This window comes from Nannospalax galili, unplaced genomic scaffold, assembly GCF_000622305.1.
Source record: "Nannospalax galili isolate Female #2095 unplaced genomic scaffold, S.galili_v1.0 scaffold892, whole genome shotgun sequence".
Taxonomy (NCBI): Eukaryota; Metazoa; Chordata; class Mammalia; order Rodentia; family Spalacidae; genus Nannospalax; species Nannospalax galili.
In genome coordinates, this window is record NW_008333311.1 from 249,593 (window position 1) to 271,708 (window position 22,116).

Below are 22,116 nucleotides of genomic sequence, written 5' to 3' on the forward strand. Positions count from 1 at the left end.
ATTTTTTCCCCAAATATAATATTTATGGTGTGGAGATTGTCTTTCTTAACTTCAAATTTGAGTTACTCAATGCTCTGTTACACGCTTTAATTGCTGAAATATTTAAGATAAATTTCGAGGCCCTGAAAAAACAAACAAATACACAAAAATTTCAAGGTCTGTAATTATGCATAATCATTTATAATTTTTCTCTTCCTTCTCTTGGAATCTCTTCTAACTTCTAGCAATTTCTGATCTAGTGTTTCAAGCATAAGACCTACAAATCATTTTGAGCATGCTCTACCAGTGTGAGTACAGGAGGGAGAGAAAGGTTTAAAACTAAAGAAGGAGGGACTGGAGAGATGGATCAGAGGCTAAGATCACTGTTTGCTCTTGCAGACGACCTGGTTCCCAGCACCTATCTGGCAGCTAACCACCTTCCAACATTCTAGTTCCAAGGGTTCAGACACACTCTGCTGGCTCTTGCAGGCATTGCATGCATGTGATAAACTTGCATATGTGCAAGCAAACACTCCTACTCCTAAAAGTAAAATAAATAAAAAGTAAATAAAACAAATAAATAATCTAACCTAAGAAGATTGAGAGATGCCGCAGTGCTTAAGAGCATTGACTGGTCTTGCAGACAACCCAAGCTCTGGTCTAGCAATCTATATGACCTCTAGCAATCATGTATAACTCCAGTTATAGGATATCCAGTACCATCTACTGGCCTCTGCAGGCATTGCATGCATGTGGTACACATACATGTTGGCAGACACTCATATACAAAAAGTAAAAAGAAATGAATAAAATTTTTTAAAGGAAGAAGAGGAGAAACCAACAAAATCCCAAAGTGTAACAAATCAGGAAAAAGCATGGAAAATCATTACTTTCAAAAGTTAAGTAATAAGAAGAAAGTAAAGGGAAGAAATATTGGAATTGAATAATGGCTTGATTGACAGGTTTGACCACTTTTAAAAAGCGGGTTAATGAGTTTTAAAGACTCAATTGCTAAGAAGTTATGAAAGTCATTTAAAAAGCACATTGGACATAGAGTAAATGAAAATATAAATTCCCAGTAAAGTGAAATCTCAGCATAATTTGAAATGGAGAATTGCATTTTTTTGAGGGTCTCCCTGTAGCCCCAGTGAGCCTAGAACAGACTATGTAGGCCAGACTGTCCCCAATCTCACAAAAATTCCCCTGCCTCTGCCTCCTGAGTGCTGGGGTTAATGTTATATGCTACCACATCTGGAAATCTTCCACAATTTTACAAGTGAAATTCTCAAATAAACTACCAAATGATTACTGTTAGTCTCCAAAGGTAAAACAATGTTCCCAATTCAAGCATCACACAAAGCATTAGCGAAAGTATCTCATGTTAAAGAATACTATGGTGTTAAAAGTGACACCAAATGGTCACTGAAGGAATTTGTTTTCATTGAAACCTAGTGGCTTGCTGGATACAACTGGGAACAATTTTAGATTCATTGCTTGAACTACTAAAGTTGTGGTCTAAAGTCATGTTCCTTTATGGAATCTCCAGAGTCATTTGCTGCCTCGGGCACCTAGAATCAACAGTGAAGGAAATGATGGGGAAAGATGCTGTGTTGTGGCTGTTCCCAATGCATTTGTCAAATGACAGCTCATCCACTGTACTTGTGTATTTTAAAATGACATTTTACAGATTTAAAGATCTTGTTGTTTATATGAATCAGAACAAAGAAAAGTGACAAGAGGCCATAAAGCAACATGTCATAGTGACACAAATACAAAATAACAAATCAAAACTAAAAGTCTTTGACCTTTTTCTCATGCACTCAGATCTCATTTCCTCATCCTGTTGCAGGCAATATCACAGTAACCCATTCACTGGAAGATGCTGACTACATTCTGACTAATGGAAGAATTAGTGTATTCTAGAAATTATTTCCATTGATAAGAACATAAATATTCACGCTAATATACAACTTTTACGTTGTTCATATTGGAGAATCCCTTTTTCTAGCATTATTTTAATTTTCTAAACAGCAGTCATGCTTTTATGCTCCAAGGTAGAACTCAGAGTTGAGACTACTAAATGTGTATTCCCAAAGCCAACAGAGTGCTGCTGACCGGGGCTATGGGACTTTTAAAAGGCCAGGGCCTTCATAAACTAGATTTTTCCTTGTACATAAAAATTCTACCTAAACAAATGATATGCCCCAAACCATATTTATTAACCCAAAGGATATGCAAGAACAGCCTCACAGGTGAAAGGGACCACATTTGCATATGTCACATTAAGTCCCCATGTTCTAAAATGATGCCAGAAATTTAAATGGGTTTTAAATAGGTCAAAAAAAATCTACTCAGCTCTAGAAAGACTTCTCCGCTGCCAGACAAGAGATTATGTCACAGGCAACACTCAAGGGTCAGAAATGGCCATGCTGTGCTGAATAAATTCTCCTCGGTGACCTTTCCATGACAACTTTCTCATTTCTGATAATATGGAGACAATTAGGTGTTAAATTATGTTTGTGGAGCAAAGCAGCAACCTTTGAAATGGAGTTTTCACTGGAACGAGTTTTCTGCCAATGTGTAAAAATAGTTCCTGTCAAGTAATACAATTGTACAGTGTCCAGGTCCTTAACTTAACAAATGAGAAAAGTGATGTCTAAATACCATTACAAACTTCATGCGTGTAGTAGAAATTTTGAAACCCACAATTAAATTCTTAGGCTAGCTATCTTGCCAGAGACACCATAGTTTGTATTTAAAAATATTATTATTAGTTTTTAATGTATATGAGTGTATTGCCTGCATGTATATAAGTGCACCCATGTCATGCAATGTCATGGCTTCTCGATTCCCCTGGAACTGGAGGAGTTAAGGACAGTTTGTAGCTGCCATGTGGGTGCTGGGAATCAAACTCAGGTCCTCTGCAAGGGCAGTCAGTGCTCTTAGCCACTTAGCCATCTCTCCAGCCCCATAGTTTGTACTTTTAAACAATTCAGCTTAGCCACTGGTCTACTCATCAATCAATCAATTGATTGTAGTTTCTTGAGATATGTGAGACTATATTAAATATGGAAATTAGAGAAACTACAAGACAGTTTCTAGCTTTCAAAAGGTTAATAAATCAACTTGCTACCTTCAAGGACAGTGGTTAATCAATACATATACTTTTAAGACATTTCTGTGCACCCTGTATTGTTTAAGTTTCTTTGAATAGAGCAGTGGGCAAAACAATAACAAAATACATGCCTCACTCATTTATCTTTAATAATTACCAGACTGCAAAGCATGCTTAATTTTAAGGACAAATCACGTTTCACAGAGATAAAGAATCCACCACATATACTGAAGGTGTATAAGCAGGAAGACCAGAGAAGAGTTCAGTGATGGGTTAGCGATGAACACAGGAACACAGCCAAGAAACCAGTGGCAAAGGCAAAGGGAAAAGTCTTTGTTGTCTCAGAGGTAGCTTGAATGATCATCATCTTGAATAACTGAGCATTCTAGAGGTAGACTTGGAGAGTTGGGGAACTGTCACCAACCACATTTTACTTCAAAAATCCCTGACAGATGTTTAAATAAAATGATGAATAAATGACAAGTTGGAACTACAACATTTCATTCAGCTATAAAAATTCACCTTCTATCATAATGGAAAAGATTATCAAATGTATTTTGGCCAGCTCATTAACTCTTTCTGTCTCTGGTACTTTTCACAATCTAAAAAAAAAACCAAAAAAACAAAAAACAAAAAACAAATACATAAACAAATAAATAAACAAATAAATAAACTCAATATAGGTAAACCTTCCATATGAGTCAGATTCTTAAAGATTTCTTCCTGAAATTCCCTGTTTTCCATTCATGTCATCCCAAATTTTCAACAGGCAACATCAATACTAAATCTCCTCCAAAAATCTGATCTCACCATTCACAAATGAATACAGTCCAAGTTTTAGTGATTTTCCGATGATGGGCAATAGCTTTTTCATCAGCTCTAAAGGAATAGCAGCTTTTTTATAGTGTTAGTTCTGTAATTCTGTAATGAATCAACTTGCAACTTGAAATCAAATTCTTTTTTAAAATATTTCATTTTTTTTTTACATGTATTGCCTGCATGTATGTGAGTGCACCCATGTGATGCAATGCCGTGGAGGTCAGAAGAGGGCCTCAGATTCCCCTGGCACTGGAGTTAAGGATGGTTCATAGCCACCATGTGGGTGCTGGTAACAGGACCCTGGTCTTCTGCAAAAGGAGTCAGTGCTCTTAACCTTTGAGCCATCTTAAAATTATTTCATGATTGGTATTTTGTATTTTTACATTGTAAAATAGAGGCTCAAATTCTGTGCCACTTCCATACAAAAGACCAATAACTTTAATAATAATATATCAGTTATGATCTGTACAAATAACAAACGAAGAGCAAAGGAGTTGCTATATAGTATTATCTAGAAAAACTTGATATTAAACTCACAGAAAAATAGACTGATCAGTTTAAATACAACTGAATATGAAGCATTATTTTATTGATTTAATTAACTGATAATTTAATTAATAGACTGATATTACCTGTGAACAATTTAAAAAGTCAATTACTCTGTGAGGTTACTGATAATACAAAAGAATTCAGAGTGCACCATTGTATGTTGAACAACTGGCCTCTGTGCCATTTCCTTGTCAATATTTTTGATGCTATTTATCTGATGGTCTTGACCGAAGCCTGGCATTTGGTGGCAAAGATAATTGACCATTTACACTTTGTGCCTTCCCAAAAGCTGAACATCTGGCAAATGTGCACTCAAGTATACAACTTTGCAGTAAAAAGACCTGCATATGCAATAGCTTCCTTATTTATCTGTGCTTTTGGTCTACAAACATAATGTTGACTGAGAAAATAATCCCCATATAAAGAAAACACCAGTGATATTTGACATTTAATGAAATGTTCCTTTACTTAGGAAGGCATATTTTAGAGATGATTGTTATAGAAACATATAGACCTTTTCATTGTAATCGATCAGCTTCATGGTGATAAGAACATTTCTAGTTTTAGGGAGAAATAATGGACATAAATCACCTATGACTTTCAGATTGAGTATTTAGTTTGAAAAGATACAAGTTATGGGCTTTTTGTGCTTTGGCAAGTATATACCCTGGAGGAAATTGTGTGCACTAGTGAGGAAACAGTTATAAGCACACATAATTCATCTCTTAATAACTGAAATTTAAGCAATTCTTATAAAGAATTGGAAAAATCTCTAAATACACTAAATGCTTTAGAATATAGTATTTGTTGTACTTCACAAAATTTAAATAATAATTTTTTTTAAAAAAAACGGGCAAATTTCTAAAAATAAAGACAAATGGGAATGATTGTACTTCAATTAAACTTTACCAAAGTAGTTGATAGGCTGTATTTGCTCTAAGGGATATATTTACTCATCCAAATATGTACTATGAATAACAAATGGCTTATACATTTATTGAGAATTAATGGCTTTATTCTGTTTGCTCTTTTAATTAATTGGTCATTGTATTAGTTACTTTCTGTAGCTGTGATAGAAACAATGACCAAATCAACTTATAACAAAAAGAGTTTATTTGAGCTTAGGATTCCAGAGGAATTACAGTCTGTCATGACAGGGAGGCATGGTGGCCGGAGGTGGCTTGGTGGCTGGAGGTGGCTGTAACAAAAGAAAGCAGAAGTTAAGCTCTCACATTTTTCAAACGGACATAGGAAGCAAGAGAAAAACTGGAGATCCGGCAAGGCTTAAGAACTCTCTAAGCCCTAAGCCTGCCCCCATTGACATGCTTCCTCCAGAGGGCCACATCTTCCAAGACTTCCCCAAACAGCGCCACCAACTGGGGACAAAATGTCTAAATATTTGGAACCTATGGGGGACATTTTCATTCAAACTCCCACAGTCATGTATCTGGAGAGTTATTGCAAGTCAAAATGCTTATATTTCCTATGGTATTTACAGTATTCAATGTTGATGTCATACTGTTTCCACTTATAACATATATGAAAGATTGTGAAGGCCAGAGCTCTGATCTGAAGTAAATTCAGAGTGAATTCTGACCTGTAATAAACTCAGATCTGGACCGGGAAGCCTCAGTTCCCTGAGAACTTGAATGTTCTTCTGCAGTGATGTCTATCATGAGACTGACAGTGCCTTGAACCCTATTAAACATACCTAAGTAAGCTTGTGAAACAGAGCTGTGTAGCTAATAAAGGAATAAGTAAAGAACAGAATGTTTAATAGGCATGGAAGGACAGGTACAATTCCAAAAAGGGCTGAGCCCTGGGAACACAAAGGTACTGCAAATATCATAAAAGTACTGTAAATATCATGGTGAGGTAATTTGGCTTGAGAAGAACATTTTCTTTTCCTCTTGTTGTACTATAAATAAGGTTGATTCTTAGAATAAAGCATGCACTGGTTCACACGCCTTTGTATCCCCTGTGTCCTGATTTCTTCTGCACCTATACCTCGGGGATCCCAAGCCCATCAGGCTTGAATTGTGGTCACTGACCCGTGACAGCTGGTGCCCAAACAGGGACCCCGACATTGCAGTCAGAGAAGGTGCTCAGGATAAAGTTGCAGTTCAAGTAAGTATAAGTCACCCAGAGGAGGTGACGGAGTCTTGGCCAAGTAAGTAAAAGTCATCCAAAGGAGGTGATGGATAATTTGACCGGCTGGTACCGGTTGGCAGCTGCGGTTAGTTTATATAAGTAAAAATTATTTTTAAAAGATTATTTGCAGGGTAATGGGACAAGGTAAGTCTACTCCTTTTGTTTCTTTAATTCATCATATTCTTCGTAGTAATGGTGCACAGTGTCCAAAAAAACAGATAGATAATTGTGTGCAAATAGTTGTAGAGTTTAATTCATGGTGTACTGATATAGGAACTTTAGATTTAGAAGTCTAGGACAGAGTCAGAACAAATGAAGAAAAGGCATTTCAGACAGGAGAAACAATACCACCTGATTTTGGGTCTGTGTGGGTACTTATCAGAACCACTATTATATTAATTAATCAAGGTCCAAATAGTTTGTCACCAACTCAGGTTTTTTTGTATCTCTAGTGAAGCAGTTAATCTCTATGATGTTCCTGAGGAGTTAAAGAATAAAGTTGCTAAGGAGATTCAAGAGGCTATTTCTTCAGAGCCCTCTATAGACACTTCTGCAAGGAAGGAAGGCGCCTTTAGCTCCAACCCAAGCCTCTTGTGTCCAGATGACATGGAGGACTCATTAGATTCTGATGAGTACTCAGTTATGGCTCAACATCTGAGAAAGAAACTTAAAAAACTGGTTGTTATGAAACCCAAAGTAAAAGTGAAACCTAAACGAAGACTGAGTATAACAGCAGTTCTTGCAAAATTATTGGTGCAAACTTCTGATTCTGATTCTGACTGAAATTATTATACCAAAAGCTGCATTTCCAGTTATTCGACATCCTGCTGTTAATGGACCTGCACGACCACCTACTTATGAAGGTATAGATCTAGATCATATTACTAAGGTGCACAAGGCAGTAACACTATATGGTCCACAGTCACCTTATGTGAAAGAAATTCTTCTAGGTTTATCTAATCATTATGGGAATCTTGCTCCAGAGGATTGGAAAATTTTGGGCAGATCATTACCAGGTCATTACTAAAGCCATCAGAGTATATTCAGTGGACTATGTGGTATTATGACCTTGCTGCCTCCCTAGCTAGAGATAATGCTGCTTCTACTGATCCACAGATTAGAGCTATTACTTATCCTATGCTAACAGGAACAGGAGCATATGATTTGCCTCCTCAGCAGGCTAATGTACCTGAAGCTATACATGCTCAGCTTCAGGAGATTTGCCTTGAAGCTTGGGATCGCATAAACCTGAGGGAGAAAAGCATGGTCCAAGGCTTAAAATTGTTCAGGGATCTCAGGAGCCATATGTAGAATTTTTGGCTTGCCTTCAGAAGGCTGTAGAATGTTCTGTGCCTGGGGTTGCTGCACAAGAAGCAATAGTAAAGGTCATGGCTTATGAAAATGCAAATGAGGATTGCCAAAGAGCTATTTTACCCATAAAAGAGACAGGTGATGTCATGGGATATGCTCGAGCCTGTTGTAATGTTCAATCTGAAACTAGAAAGAAGCAACCTTTTGCTCAAGCTTTGGCAACTTCTATAAATCCGCAAAGAGGGGCAGTTAAATCAAAAGTAAAATGCTTTGGTTGTGGTACTGAGGGCCATGTGAGGTGGCAGTGCCCTAAGGCACCATCCCGGCCACCTGGCAAATGTCCCCTTTGTTGTTATGGTATGCATTGGGCTAAAGACTGTAGATCCAGGACAGATGTTGATGGTAAATTTTTAAGAAATAATCAGCCTTTGCCAACGTCATGACCACAACGTTCGGGAAACGAGGTTCGGGGCCTTCCCTGAGGCCCCTCACAAACGATTGGGGGCACCCAACCATCGTTTCCCTCAACCCAGCAACCACCGGCAGTGCAGCGTGGACCTTCCCTCAGCCCTAACTATAACACTGACACCCTCTAATATTCCTTATAGAATACCTACGGGTATTTATGGTCCATTGCCTATAGGAACTTGGGGTTCTTAATTTGGCGATCAAGTTTAAGGGCTAAAGGGATTATAGTAAGCCCAGGAGTAATTGATTTGATTTTGAAGGTGAAATTCAAAGTTTGATTACTACCAATAGCTCATATTCTATTACAATAGGAGATAAGATTGCTCAGTTGATTCTTTTTCCTTTTATACCTCGGGCCTTCACAAAAGGCTATTTTAAATAGTCAAAATATTAATAGGTCATAAGTAGTTTATGCAAATATATACATGTAAATAAATATTCATGTATTTATATACACAAATACATAATTTTATTGTGGCACATTAGTACACATTGTAAAATAAACACTAATATTGACTATATTCCTTTGAAATATGTATTTACATATATTGAATTCAATCATATTTGGCAAGGGTAATATATTTGCAAGTGACATAACTGCATGTTCAAAAGGACTGCGTGGCTGGCTTTGATGAGTGGAAAAAAACTCAACTGCATCTTCTAAGTCACTAGATTAATATAATCAAACTAAATTTTCCAAACAAATGTTAGGCTACATCATGTAGTACAGAGTATGTATATCATATCATATATCATATATCATATACACATATAGTATGCATATCATTAAGCATATGCTGTTTCTTAGCTATTCTTTTTCTTATCCTCTATCCTCCTTTGATAGGTCCCTGCAACTTATGTGCATATTTTACTATAATGTAATTTTAAGCATGTGTAATTTTTGTGTGTATGCTTCATGTTTGTGCATGAGTGTTGGGGATTGGTGCACATGTACACATATGAAACTGGATGTGGAGGCCAGAGATTAAGTGTGTCTTCCTTAATTATGCACCCTATTTTTTGAGACAGGATCTCTCATTGAACCTAGAACCTGCTGCTGGGTTGACTGGCCATCGAGCCTTAGGTAGTCTGTCTTCAACTCCCTAGCACTGGGATTTGAGTTGTGTGCTGTGAGGGCTGGCTTTTATATGATTATTGGGGCTTGAACTCAGGTAATTATACCAACACTGCAGGCACTTTACTCATGAGTCACAGCCTCAGCCTCAGGAATTGCAATTTTTATAAAAAAGTAGAAAAAAAATACTTGTATTCCTTTAACTATATGAGAGTAAGGACTACTAAACTATTACTATGCAATAAATACTCTATACTTTCTCTTTAAAATTATATCCATTATCAGATATGTTACATGGAACTTCATTTCTTTAAGTGTTGTCCCTAAACATGGTCTACAATGCTGTCTTTCAGTAATGAACTGCTTTGATCTTTCATCTGAGCATCAAAAACTTGCTTCAGATAGATCTTCAATTACATTGTTTGGATCATAAAAAAGGGCAAAGCCAGTTTTCCAATTAAGAAGTTTTCCAGGTATGGTGGCCCACTCCTGTGTCCTAGAACTCATAAATCACAGACTGAAAATCACCACTCATATAAACCATGCCTGGGCTACATAGTAAGTTATCTAGCCAGGGCTACTTAAGTGAAACTTTCTCAAAAAATGGTGCTGTATTAATGTTTTGTTTTACTCAGAAAGAAAATGTGTCTATGAGGTCAGATATTAAATAATATCTTCAGATACATATGAGTTAGATGTAGAAAAACAAAAAGTATCATAACATCTTTTATTAACATTAAAAGTCATTATTTTATCATACTTGGTAAAGCATTTTATTACATTCAAATAGTAATTCTTAAATCAATATTAATATATGAATTTCACATTTCTATTTGACTACAATCTAAACCTTTAATCTTTATTTTATTTTAAAATTTTTATTTACTTATTTACTATTTTATGGGTATGAGTATTATGCCTTCCTGCATGTATATAAAGTAAACCCATGTTGTGCAGAGCCCACAGAAGACAGAGACAGCATCAAATCTTGGATCTCCTAGAACTGGAGATAAGGATGGTTGTTACCTGCCATGTGGGTGCTAGAATTCTAACTTAGGTCCTCTGAAAGAACAACCAGTGCTCTTAACCTCTGAGTTATCTCTCAGGTCCCTACAATGTAGTTCTTTAAACATCAAGTAATTAGACTAATAGACTGTGACGTGCTCAGCTCTAAACTGATCAACTATATCACACTCTTACCACCAAGACTTGGGGATTATCACAGAAGAATGGGAGAAAAGCCCATAAGAGACTAGGGTAGTGGGTATTTGTAGTGAAACAAGATTTCCAGACATGACAGGGTTGTTGCCTACATGAACAAACATTGACTTTGACTGCATGCATAAGACCTGCACAGATTAAGGCCATCAGTGTGGATGGGAGAAGTACTCATGAAGCACCACCCCAACATGAAGATCTATTGTCAACTGACTGCAGGAGAGAGATAGCCAGTTCTTTTCAAGAATGCTGCTCCTGGGGCTGGAGAGATGGCTCAGCAGTTAAGAACACTGGTTGTTCTTGCAGAAGACCCGGGTTCGAATCCCAGCTCCCACTTGGCAGCTAACAACTGTCTGTAATTGCAGTCCCAGGGGATCTGAGAGCCTCTTCTGACCTCCGCAGGCATTGCAGGACACAGGTGCACTTACCTACATACACATAAAATCAAAATAATAAAGTTTTTTTTACAGAGTTAAAAAAAATGAATGCAGCTCCTGGGAGATTACTTATGTTCCAGTGTTTGGTTCTACAGCAATTCACATACAATGGACTCAGTGGGTTTGAAAAAAACAGCACACAAATAGGGGAGGAAAAAGTGGTAGAAGGGATATGATAGAAATTGGAGGGAGGGAATGAGGATAGGTTTAATCAAAACATATATGCATACATGGAATTCCTAAAAAAGAGATAATGTATTTAATTCTATACTTGATAGTATCATATTGTCAATAAACATTAATATTGGACTAATTGCTTCTCATAAAGTTAACTAATACTAACTTTGTTGAGCTACATATGAAAATTTAAAGGAAATGCATTCAAAATATGAGTGAATTGAATAATAAAAATGGATAGTACAATTTATGTTTCAGCACTAAAAAATTCCATATCCATACTTGCATTCCAAATTTAATATTGAACTCAAGGTTTTTTTTTTTCTGTTCTTTCTCATTAAGTAGTATCGATCTTCCTACAAATATTCAAGGCCAAATGGAATAGCTAGAAAATTGAGTTGTTTAATAAAGGCTTTTCCTAGGCTACACTGTTATATTGAAAACTTAATTATAAACAGCATAACTTATTTCCACAGTGACAGTGCTGCTCATCAGGTCATCATTCAAACAGAGTGAAACAAATAAAAAACTATTGGACCTGTTCTAGTTAATTTTAAAATATAGAATTATTATGCAACGTCAAGTTGGCTTTCTTGTACTTTCTTACAATGCTTTTTCCCCTCTCAGCTTTTCTTTAAGCTTTGATTAGACAGGTGCCTTTTCCTCTAATTTTGGGGGCAATAACAAATATTAGTTCAATGAAAATGTCTCCAATTATCCATTCTTCATGCTGAGAATTGTTTTGTTCATTGTGTTTTGCTAGCAGGTCTTTAGTCGTGTCTTTCAAACATACAGCTCTATCTACCCTTGCTGCCCTCCTTACTTTCACTCAAAATAAAACGGTGAGCGATTAAACCAGGTTGCTATATTTGGTGCATCTGAACCTCACAAGTTGATAACATAATGGTTTTAATAACTACTTTAAATGTAACATGGTGACAAGTTGACACCTGAGTTTTGTGTCCTGCAATTTTACTTTCCAGCATTCTATTGTTACATTACAAGAATAGTAATATGATCAGACTGAATGTTGCAATGTTTCCTATGCTTCTGAGTTCCATTTGATGTACATATTTAATGTACCTTTTCAAAAATACTCAGGGCAAAACGTGCTAATTTGATAATTATTTGGGAAATAACATAGGCAATAATAGTTACAGAGTTATTAACATCACAATTTCCCTATCATTTGAGAACAAAATACATAAACATTATTTTTCCATGAGGTTTGCTATTTCATCAACATTTTGTGAAAATAGACAATGAAACTGATGTTTAATTAAAAATCTGTTATAAGTAATCTTAATTTCCATTTTAGGCCCTAATAAACTCATAAACAAATTATATGTTTTCCTTAAGAAAAAAATTGTCAAAAGTATTACTAGAACTTATATTTTGTGTAATTAGTTAGGAGACAGCCCAGTCTTAATAGTTTTGTAAAACAGTTGGCATAAGTTACAACTATGCAAATGCATTACCACTTATTTCTAATAATAGTAGTTTTATTGTTATTTTAACTTGCTGGGAAAAACTTGCCCATCATTCCTGATCTTCATGATTCCTTAGCAAGAATTATGTTTTCAATGAGTAATGACTTACAAAGAAAAATTGTTCCTTTAGAAGTATTTTTTTAAATAATATTTTGATTTGAGAATCGCATACAATATATTTTGATCATATTCAGTCCCCCAACTTCTCTCCACCCCCACCTTAGTACTCCCCTGACATCATGTCCTTTGTAATTAGTTATCTTTGTTTAAGGCTTATTAACTCTAATCTGTATTTCCAAAATGCTGTTGTGTGTGGGTCTATCCCATAGAGTTTCGTCAACCCATGAGGGACAGCCCATTAAGGAAATCTGACACTCCCTCTCCCAGGAATTGTCAATTTCTAGTAAATCCTCAGCTTGAATACAAAGAAATCGTGTTGTCTGGCCACCACTGGGTAATTGCACATATGACCCCATAATACTTGTGGCAGCGTGCACGGTACTTGTGCAAACAAAAGCCATTGAAACACTTGGCATGGAGGTTACCAAAAATGGTGAAAATTTTCAATAAGATTAAAAAAGCACATGTTGTGTCACTAAAATGCATGCACATTGAAATATAATTATATTAAAGTATATTTATGATCTCATATAGGAAAAATGACAGGAAGATACTGTTCTGTGAATGGATATTCAACAGTGAGTTCTCTGTCTAGAGCAGCAACAAGTGTTTTGTTTCTTGCCTTTCATTGATGAACTGCTTCCTGTCTGGAAAGGGGTTTGTCAGAGATGTCCTGCTTACCCACTTATTGTTATTCAGCAAGTGTCTTCTGAGGCCATTAGTGATGTATACAAAACATAATTCTTAGTCTATCAATATCCCTATGAACACAGTGGATGTCTTCCAGCTCCCTTTAATGCACTTCAGTCTTCCATGCTATGGCTGCATAGTTAGTTTCAGGTCTGAAAATTGCTTGCATTTCTACTATCACCAGTGTCTCTGTAAGTAGGAACAAGTTTTGAAAGGACCTAGCTTGTCAAAAGCAAATCAAAGGTAAAGGATATTCTTGAGGACATTTAGATCTCAATGAAATTATTTTCAGGTTTTCTTCTGTATTGAATATCTATATGAGTAAGAGTGAAGAGAAAGTTTCCCTAAGTCTTGTTCCTATGCAGTGTCCATATACCTGTGAACATTTTAAGAATGCAACCTCTGGGGCCACATTTACTAGATCTAAACCCAGGATGCACATGGATTTAACTACATCTTAATAAGAACTGCATAAATATATTCATATGTGAGGCATACATACATATATGTGTATATACACACACAAACATACACACATTGGTAATATTTGTACTATGAATTGAATTTCCAAGTTAAAAACACCACAACTCAAAGGCTAGTTGACTGATTAGAATTCCTATTTACTGATAGTGATTTTAAATTTTTTGTTCTAGAATTTTATGCAATGTGTTCTAATGGCTCTGTCTTCAGCTGCTCTCCAATACATCCCTTCTTCCTGATTTCATGTCCTCCATTATTATTTATACTTTAATCGACAATTTTTAAAGTTTCAGATCAAGAATCAAATTATCTTGGGAAGTTCCTCTGTCCCTTAATAACCACCCATTGTTATTCCTGTGTGTGACCTCGCATTCTTTTTTCATTTTTAGCATTACTGGTTTTTTTTTTTTTTAGAAACTAGCATGATTACAAGAAAACCTTTGTATAGGTTGGAGAAACGGGAAAGGAAATGAAACCCACATTGCACCAACAGTGAGAAATATCATAGTATTGTTGAAACATAGTAGTACTGTTTCGTCAATACATAATACTCAAAAATTATAGTAGAGATACAGAATTGAAAATTTATATTCTAAAATACAATTACATATTTTAAATTTGATAGTTCTATCAGTTTAGTTATTAAAGTAGTTAATGTTTTTTAACTTCAGGATTGTAATTTTCATTTCTAGAAGTTCAATTTGAAGTTTTATATTTTCTGTAGGGCACAGGTGAAGACTGACCTAACATTCTTGTGACCACCAGATTAAATCCTTTTTGAAATGTATTAAGTTAACAGATCACTATGTTTTAACACCTGCTGATAATTTTATCAAATGGCTTCTTCCTGCTTTGTTACCCACCTACCTGATGTTCCCAGGACTTGATTTACTCCTTTCTTTTGTCCTATAAATATAAGCACTTCAGGAAACCAGTTCCACATTGTATTATGACTTCAAGCAACCCCAATTCATTCTCAGGCTATGATCACACATATTTAAGTTCAGAATAAGCTCTCTCTTGTTAGCTTTGACTTGAGTGTTGTGTTTTGTGTTGAGAAATCCCACTTGTTCCGGACCATGTTAAGGTTGACAGAGGACAGACTTTGGGTAGAGGTGCTATTATTTGATCTATTTGCAGATACAGGTGGTTAAAAAATGATACCACATATACTATTTGTGTTAGTGTATGAAAAGGAAAAAAAAAAAAAAACCAAAAAACACACAAACAAAACAAAACAAAACAAAAACACCTGGCAGAAGGCTGGTCAGAATAGAGTAAGGATAAAGACCCAACTTTCCACTTTTGCTGTTCAATCATCTGGTCACAGGACCATCTAGTGAGTTAATGAGAGGGTGAAATTTTGATGCCTGGAATCCCTGCCCCTTAGTACAGCTCTTGTGGAATGGAGTCACAGACATATGGATCTCTCTGTTGCTTCCTTCTTTATACCCCTTTTCTCATCCTGCTTCTGTTTGTGATTTGGGATGCCCAAAGTTCTGGTTTCTTCACTTTTTTCTCTAAAGTTTCCTGCTCTCTGCCATGTACCTGTTTGTTAGTCTGCTACGTGTTTGTCTGACCTCCACGGCAACTGTAAACTGACATGGTTTCATGACATTTTTCCTTCTCTCCTCCATTCTCCCCCTCAAAGCATCTGCTGAGATTTATGGCTTGCCTGCTGTGAAGATTTTTCTTTAAATTCTAATAAAATTGTCCTAAATCTTCCATGAATGAAACCAGGGACCTTCCAGGGAAGGAAGCTGTTTCCTCCCCTGTATCATTATCTACACTGTACTGGTTAGTGCTCCTCCAAGATATCTGTCTACCTAGAGCCTCTGAATATGAACTTCTTTGTACAAAAGAAATCCTTGTTAGCCAAAAACTGACATTATTTTAAAGAACAAGTAAGTATTCCTTCATTGAGACTGTGGAAGCATGAGTTGGTGTAATGGTCTGAGGACACATTGATTTTGGACTTCTAGAATCAAGACTTTGAGGGATTAAATTGTTATTGTATTAAGCCACCACAATTTCAGTATTTATTTTGTGAGAACTCAAAGAAATACACTCCCTCAGATGAATGGATTCTGTAGAAGATTGCCTTTTTGAGTGCATTTTTTGCTCAGCATCTTTTACTTTCTACAAGAAGTTAACAAGCACACCTGATAAGTCAGATATTGTCCTAGATTAAATTTCCAGATATTTGAGTCGAATGGATCAACCTGGGCTCAGGCAATTTAATTACAGAGGCAGGAAAAAGGCAACAGAGATATTCAAAGCAAATAATATAGTATAGTAAATAAAAATCAATTGGAAAAGTAGAATAATGTAAGGTTATTTAAAAAGTGTCATACATGGTGACAAATGCTTTGGTAAATGGGATGAACTTCAATTAATATGTGACCTTTGAAGAAGACTGGTGTAGGACTTGTAGGGAATGAAGTTTTCATGTGCTTTCTTGTGAGAAGAACCTCCCATGGAGCTCATTGCCAATGGCAAAAACTTGGTATGTTAAAGTAACACTATGGGGCAATGTAGTTTTAACAGAATAATAATAATAATAAAACTTTATTTCTATTTTTATGTGTATGAGTGTTTTGCCTACATGTATATAAGTGTACCCGTGTTGTGTATGCCTGTGGATCCCAAAGTGGACATAGGATACTCTGCAACTGGAATTACAGACTGTTGGCTGCTGCCATGTGAGTGATGGAAACCTAACTCAGGTCCTCTGTAAGAGCAGCCAGTGCTCTTAACCAATGAGGCATCTCTCTACTCCCATCTTTTTGCGATAGCAAACATTGGTAGCTAATATTTAGGATTCAGTATCCTAAGGGCCATAAAATTTACATATTTTTTCATTAACTTTTTCTATAATTCTATGAGAATAGATACCCATTTTGGTCATTGGAAAATTGAACCATAGGAAGCAAAAATCACATTCTTAATATTCAATGTCTAATAGATACAGTGGTCATGATATAAATCTGAAATCTCACTATGGAGCTCATCCTTTGGGTGAGGATATAGAAATGGTTCATAATTAGATGAACTTAAGAAACATAGTTATTTGGAAGATCAATATGTGAGCATCATCAATTGAAAAACAGGCAATTTCTGTTCAGTTATGCCCTGTAAAGTGCGTAAAAGACAACATTCAAGAAGAAATAAAAAGCAGAACTGAAATCAATGTCTTCTTTTGAGACCAACAATGAAATGAAATTTCAAGGCAATGCTTCCTAAAAATGTGGGGAAGTGAACTCAGATAGTGAGAAATAAGATCTCCTTATATGGGGAACCTTCCAGAAGATGCCTAAACTCTTAGAACACTCCCATGGCAGGTCTAGTGAACTGAGGTACTTGCATGACCATGAAAACATTGGAAGCTGCCTTTTTAAGAGAGTCCCATATCATATTTTATGGACTTGCCTCAGGAAAATGAGCCAAATTTTCACAAAAGAGTACCAAGAAAGATTCATGTATTTTTAAGCAACTGAAGAATTTCTGCATAAAGAACATTTACTCTGCACTAGCACCCTTGATTCTAGGTCTGAACTAAACTGGAAAATGGAAGGATATAAATACATTTATGAAGACAAACCTGTGAATCAATAAATGTTTACTCTCATAAGATTATCTTAAATGTATCCTGTCTTCTGTATTTTACATAGGTGACAATAATTCTCTTGGAAAAAAAGGTCCTATATCTTAGAAGTAGTCATCAAGGAATTCCAAAGTATACAGGGACAAAGAATTTTATAAAAGATACTGAAGGGGCTGGAGAGATGGCTCTGCAGTTAAAAGCACTGGTTGCTCTTGCAGAAGAACCATATTCAGTTCCCAGCACCCACATGGACACTAACAATCATCCATAACTCCAGCTCCAGGGGTCTGATACTCTCTTCTGACCTCCTTGGGCATTGCATGGCATGGGTACACATAACATGCAGGCAATACACTCATACACATCAAATAATAAAATAAATAGATAAAATTTTTTATACTTTATAGAGTATTTCATACATGCATATAAGGTGTTTTGATCAAATCCACTCCCACTCCCTCCCCTCCAACCCCTCCCATTTCTCCCCATCACTTCTTTCTGACAACTTCGTGTACTCTTTCTTTCTTTTCTTTTTTCTTTCTTTCTTGTTTCTTTCTTTCTCCTTCCTTCCTTCCTTCCTTCCTTCCTTCCTTCCTTCCTTTCTTTCTTTCTTTCTTTCTTTCTTTCTTTCTTTCTTTCTTTCTTTCTTTCTTTCTTTCTTTTCTTTCTTGCTTTCTTTCTTTCTTTCTTTCTTTCTTTCTTTCTCCCAAATACTTTTGACAGTTTTGGCCAGATAAAACATTCTTAAAAGACTATAATGGAGAGCTAAGAAATAAGTATAAAGGAACAGTTTCACTTGATCCTTATCAGTTAAGCAAACAGATTTCAGCCAAGTAGACAGGCTTGAACAAACAGAAACCAACAGGGATCTTAACCCTTTACTACAATGTAATATAAATGGATCAAACAAAAGGATGTAAAATGAAAACTACCGAAACTGTGGAAGAAACGCAAGCAACAATTTAACGAATGGGCATGGCAACGAGCTTTCATGAACAATGCTGAAAACAAAATCCATCAAGAAAAATGACGAATTCAACTTCACACACACACACAAAAAAAATCCTGCTCTGAGAAATCTACTATTGCATTGTCAAATTACAAGTCACAATTGAAGAAAAGTCACAGAATTGATATCTTAAAAGTATTTAAGTCCAAAATTTACAAAGAAGCATTAAAACACAACAATTAAGACACAAAGGACCCACTGAAAAATGCCCAAAATATCTTGACTGATTGCTGCCAAAGAGGCAGGTGCAAACAAGCATATGAAAAGATGCCCAGTGTCCATTATCATAAAATATCTATAATGTAAAACAGCAATAAAGCACCGACACACCCCTTTACTATGTCTGAAATCTTAATCACACACAATACCACTTGCTAGTAAGAATTCTGAGAATAGAAACCTGTAGCAGTGGAAATCCATTTCATGTCTGGAATTCATTTGTCTGTACAAAACCTCAAAATTTTATACATAATTCACACCGACAGTTATCCACTCAATTGATTCACAAAGTCAAATCTCTAAAAGCTTGAATACTCGTAGTTATTTCACTTAAAACAGCTAAGACAATCCAGATGCCATTTAATGTGTAAATGCATAGAAGAATTAAGTTGTGTTTACAGAAACAGATCGTATTCAACCATAAAAAAAAATCAACCAAGAGAAGACACTGAGTAACCTTAAATATATATATTTCCAGATGAGAAAACAACAAACAATTTTAAATAAAGCTCTGACAACTGGATTCCTATTATATAATAATCTCAAAATGGCAAGAGTGCAAGAGCATTGAAAGGATGAGGGGGCAGTGTTAGACAGATAGGTTCAACAGGTAAAACATAAAAGAAGATTCAGAACATGTAAACTATCTTAAAGCAATATTACCGAGGAGATATAGCAATGAATACTTGCCTTAGTACTACTGAACTTTACAACACACAAAGTGAGCCTTAATATATCAACTTCAAAAAAGTGGAACATGGAAGAATCACAGTATAGGATGTAGTCTGTAAAACAAGTAAAATAATGATAATTATAAAAAATGCATCAAACAGCCTCACAGTTGCAATAAATGATGATAATACTTTGTTTCATCTGGGTGGGGAGACAATGGCACTGGGACTCTGTAGCATTTTCCCCAAAACACGTAATTCCAGTCTAATTACTAAAAACAACCAAATTCCCATGAAGGTGCATTCTACAAGATAGGTGATTAGTATCCTTTAAGTTAGAAAGATCATTAAAAATAGATTTTCAGGGGTTGAAGAAATGGCTCAGAGGTTAGGAGCACTTACTCTTGTAAGGACCCAGGTATAGTTCTTAGCACCATTTAGAGTAGCTCACAGCCACCTGTAACTCAGGCATCCAGTTCATCTTTTAGTATCCATTAGTATCTGCATGCACATGGTGGATATGCATACACCCAGGAACAACACACAGACACTCAGAAATCTCTTTTTTTATTTTCAGAATCTCATAACCAAGGGATCAGCAAGATGCTTCTGCCAGCACAGTGCTTGCTACCAAGACTGATGACCTGAAACCACATGGAAAGAACTAACTCTCACTTCCCATTGTGCACCTCCACACACTTGTATACACACACACACACACACACACACACACACACACACTCATGCAAATAAATAGATAAAATTACTTGAAGAACCAGAAATTTGTAACCTAGAGCATTTGAGGCAGACAAAGAAATGAGATACATTATCTCAGATGAGAATCTTTAATAGAAGAACTTTCAGTAAAAACTAAGATAATTGAAATGAAATGACATGTTAAATCCATGCCTGTGTATCAATACCATTTTTAAATGATAGAACAGCATGTAAAATGCAAAATCAAGCAGGAATAATTACATGAATTTATATATCATATTAATATGAATAAAACCCAATTTTAGCTATTGGATAGAGTGAATCAGTATATTATAATTGTACAGTTTCTATAAAGCTAAAACTCTTACACAAATAAAATTTTTTATAATTAAAAAAATATTGAGCTTTTGTAATTTCAACAACAGTTCTTAATCAAATTTAGACCCCTCCCCTGTCCATGTCCCCCCATCAGACTTCATTTATTCAGTCATACATGTTAAGTACATTTTTAATGAAGAACTATATTAAAATTATGATCAGATTTGGAAATCAAAAGAGATCATTATTAAAAGCTGATCAAGAATATATCATATAGGGGGTTAATCAGTCATATTCCTTTATAAATAATAGAAGATGAAAGAGCTTATCCTTGGGAAACTGCTGATAACTTATTGTGCTCTAGTGAATTAGACAAAATGTCAGACTTAAATAGGTGGAAAGGAAGGGCAGTGATGGAATTCCTATCAATTTAAATTCTAAACTCTGGCGGGTTCAGTTTGAGGTACAGCTAAATTAAACTAAGTTCTTGAAATTTAGATTTCCTTTAGCAATTCAATGGCAGTAATTATTTTTCTTCCTGGAACTGAGGAGATTAATTTAGTCCTTAAATTTTGTAAATGTTTCTGCAATATTTTCAAGTGTTCAGCATATATTGAAAGTGGCTCACTCAAGCACAGGCTCTAGCATTCACTTTTTTCATCTCAATTTTCATATATGGTGCAGAAACAGCTCAGTAATTGATTCGGAAATGCTAGTAATAGCTGAATTGCAGAAGCTGGTGAGAATCTTGATGAAGTTAGTAACTGGATTAAGACTTTCAAAAAGCCAGCAAACTCACTATTCTTTTGCCCATCCTTATTGCTTAGAAAATATGTGTAGGAACATTATGTACATAATAACACATAAAGCTTAAATAAGGCCTCATGAAATTTTTAATTTTTAGAGTAGGTCTTTTTCATACCCTTAGGGTTTCTATTTTCTTTGGAATCACAACATGGTTTGCTTTGTATGTTTTCTAAATTTTCAATCTCACATTTAGACTAATAGTAATACACTTCAAAGTGGAGATGGTATAGCTCTAAGTTGTACAGCCAACCCTAATTAGACTGAACTATAACATATATTGATAATTTGTACTCCATGTTTTTCAGGCTTTCCATGTCACAAAGTATGCCATCTTCCTGATATGATAGAAAGGTCCTAATTTGAGAAAAGCTGGGTAGACTAAGCTCATTCTGCTTAATTTCATGTATTTTCAAAATTCATATATATACATATGTTTATCCATGTATATATGCATGTATGTGCACATTTAAATGAATATTTATGTTTATTCATATACAGTATGTGTATTTCATTCATATGAATGCACTGTGGTCACCTATGTGTATGTATGAATGTTCAAATGCATGTGATCATACCTGTATATTTGTTTTGGTCTTTGAAGTCTTGCTGTTTTATGTGTTCAGCCAGATTTGATTTTATTTTTAACACTTTATAATGGATGGCTGCTGTTTAGTCTGGCCATTCAAATTTAA

General features: G+C 35.5%; 1 protein-coding gene across 1 annotated transcript in view; it reads right to left on the bottom strand.

Annotated features, from left to right (window-relative positions):
- The window catches only part of Znf804a (zinc finger protein 804A), a 313,091-nt gene that overhangs the window by 104,533 nt on the left and 186,442 nt on the right, over positions 1 to 22,116 (bottom strand). The gene's annotated exons all lie outside the window — the stretch shown is intronic.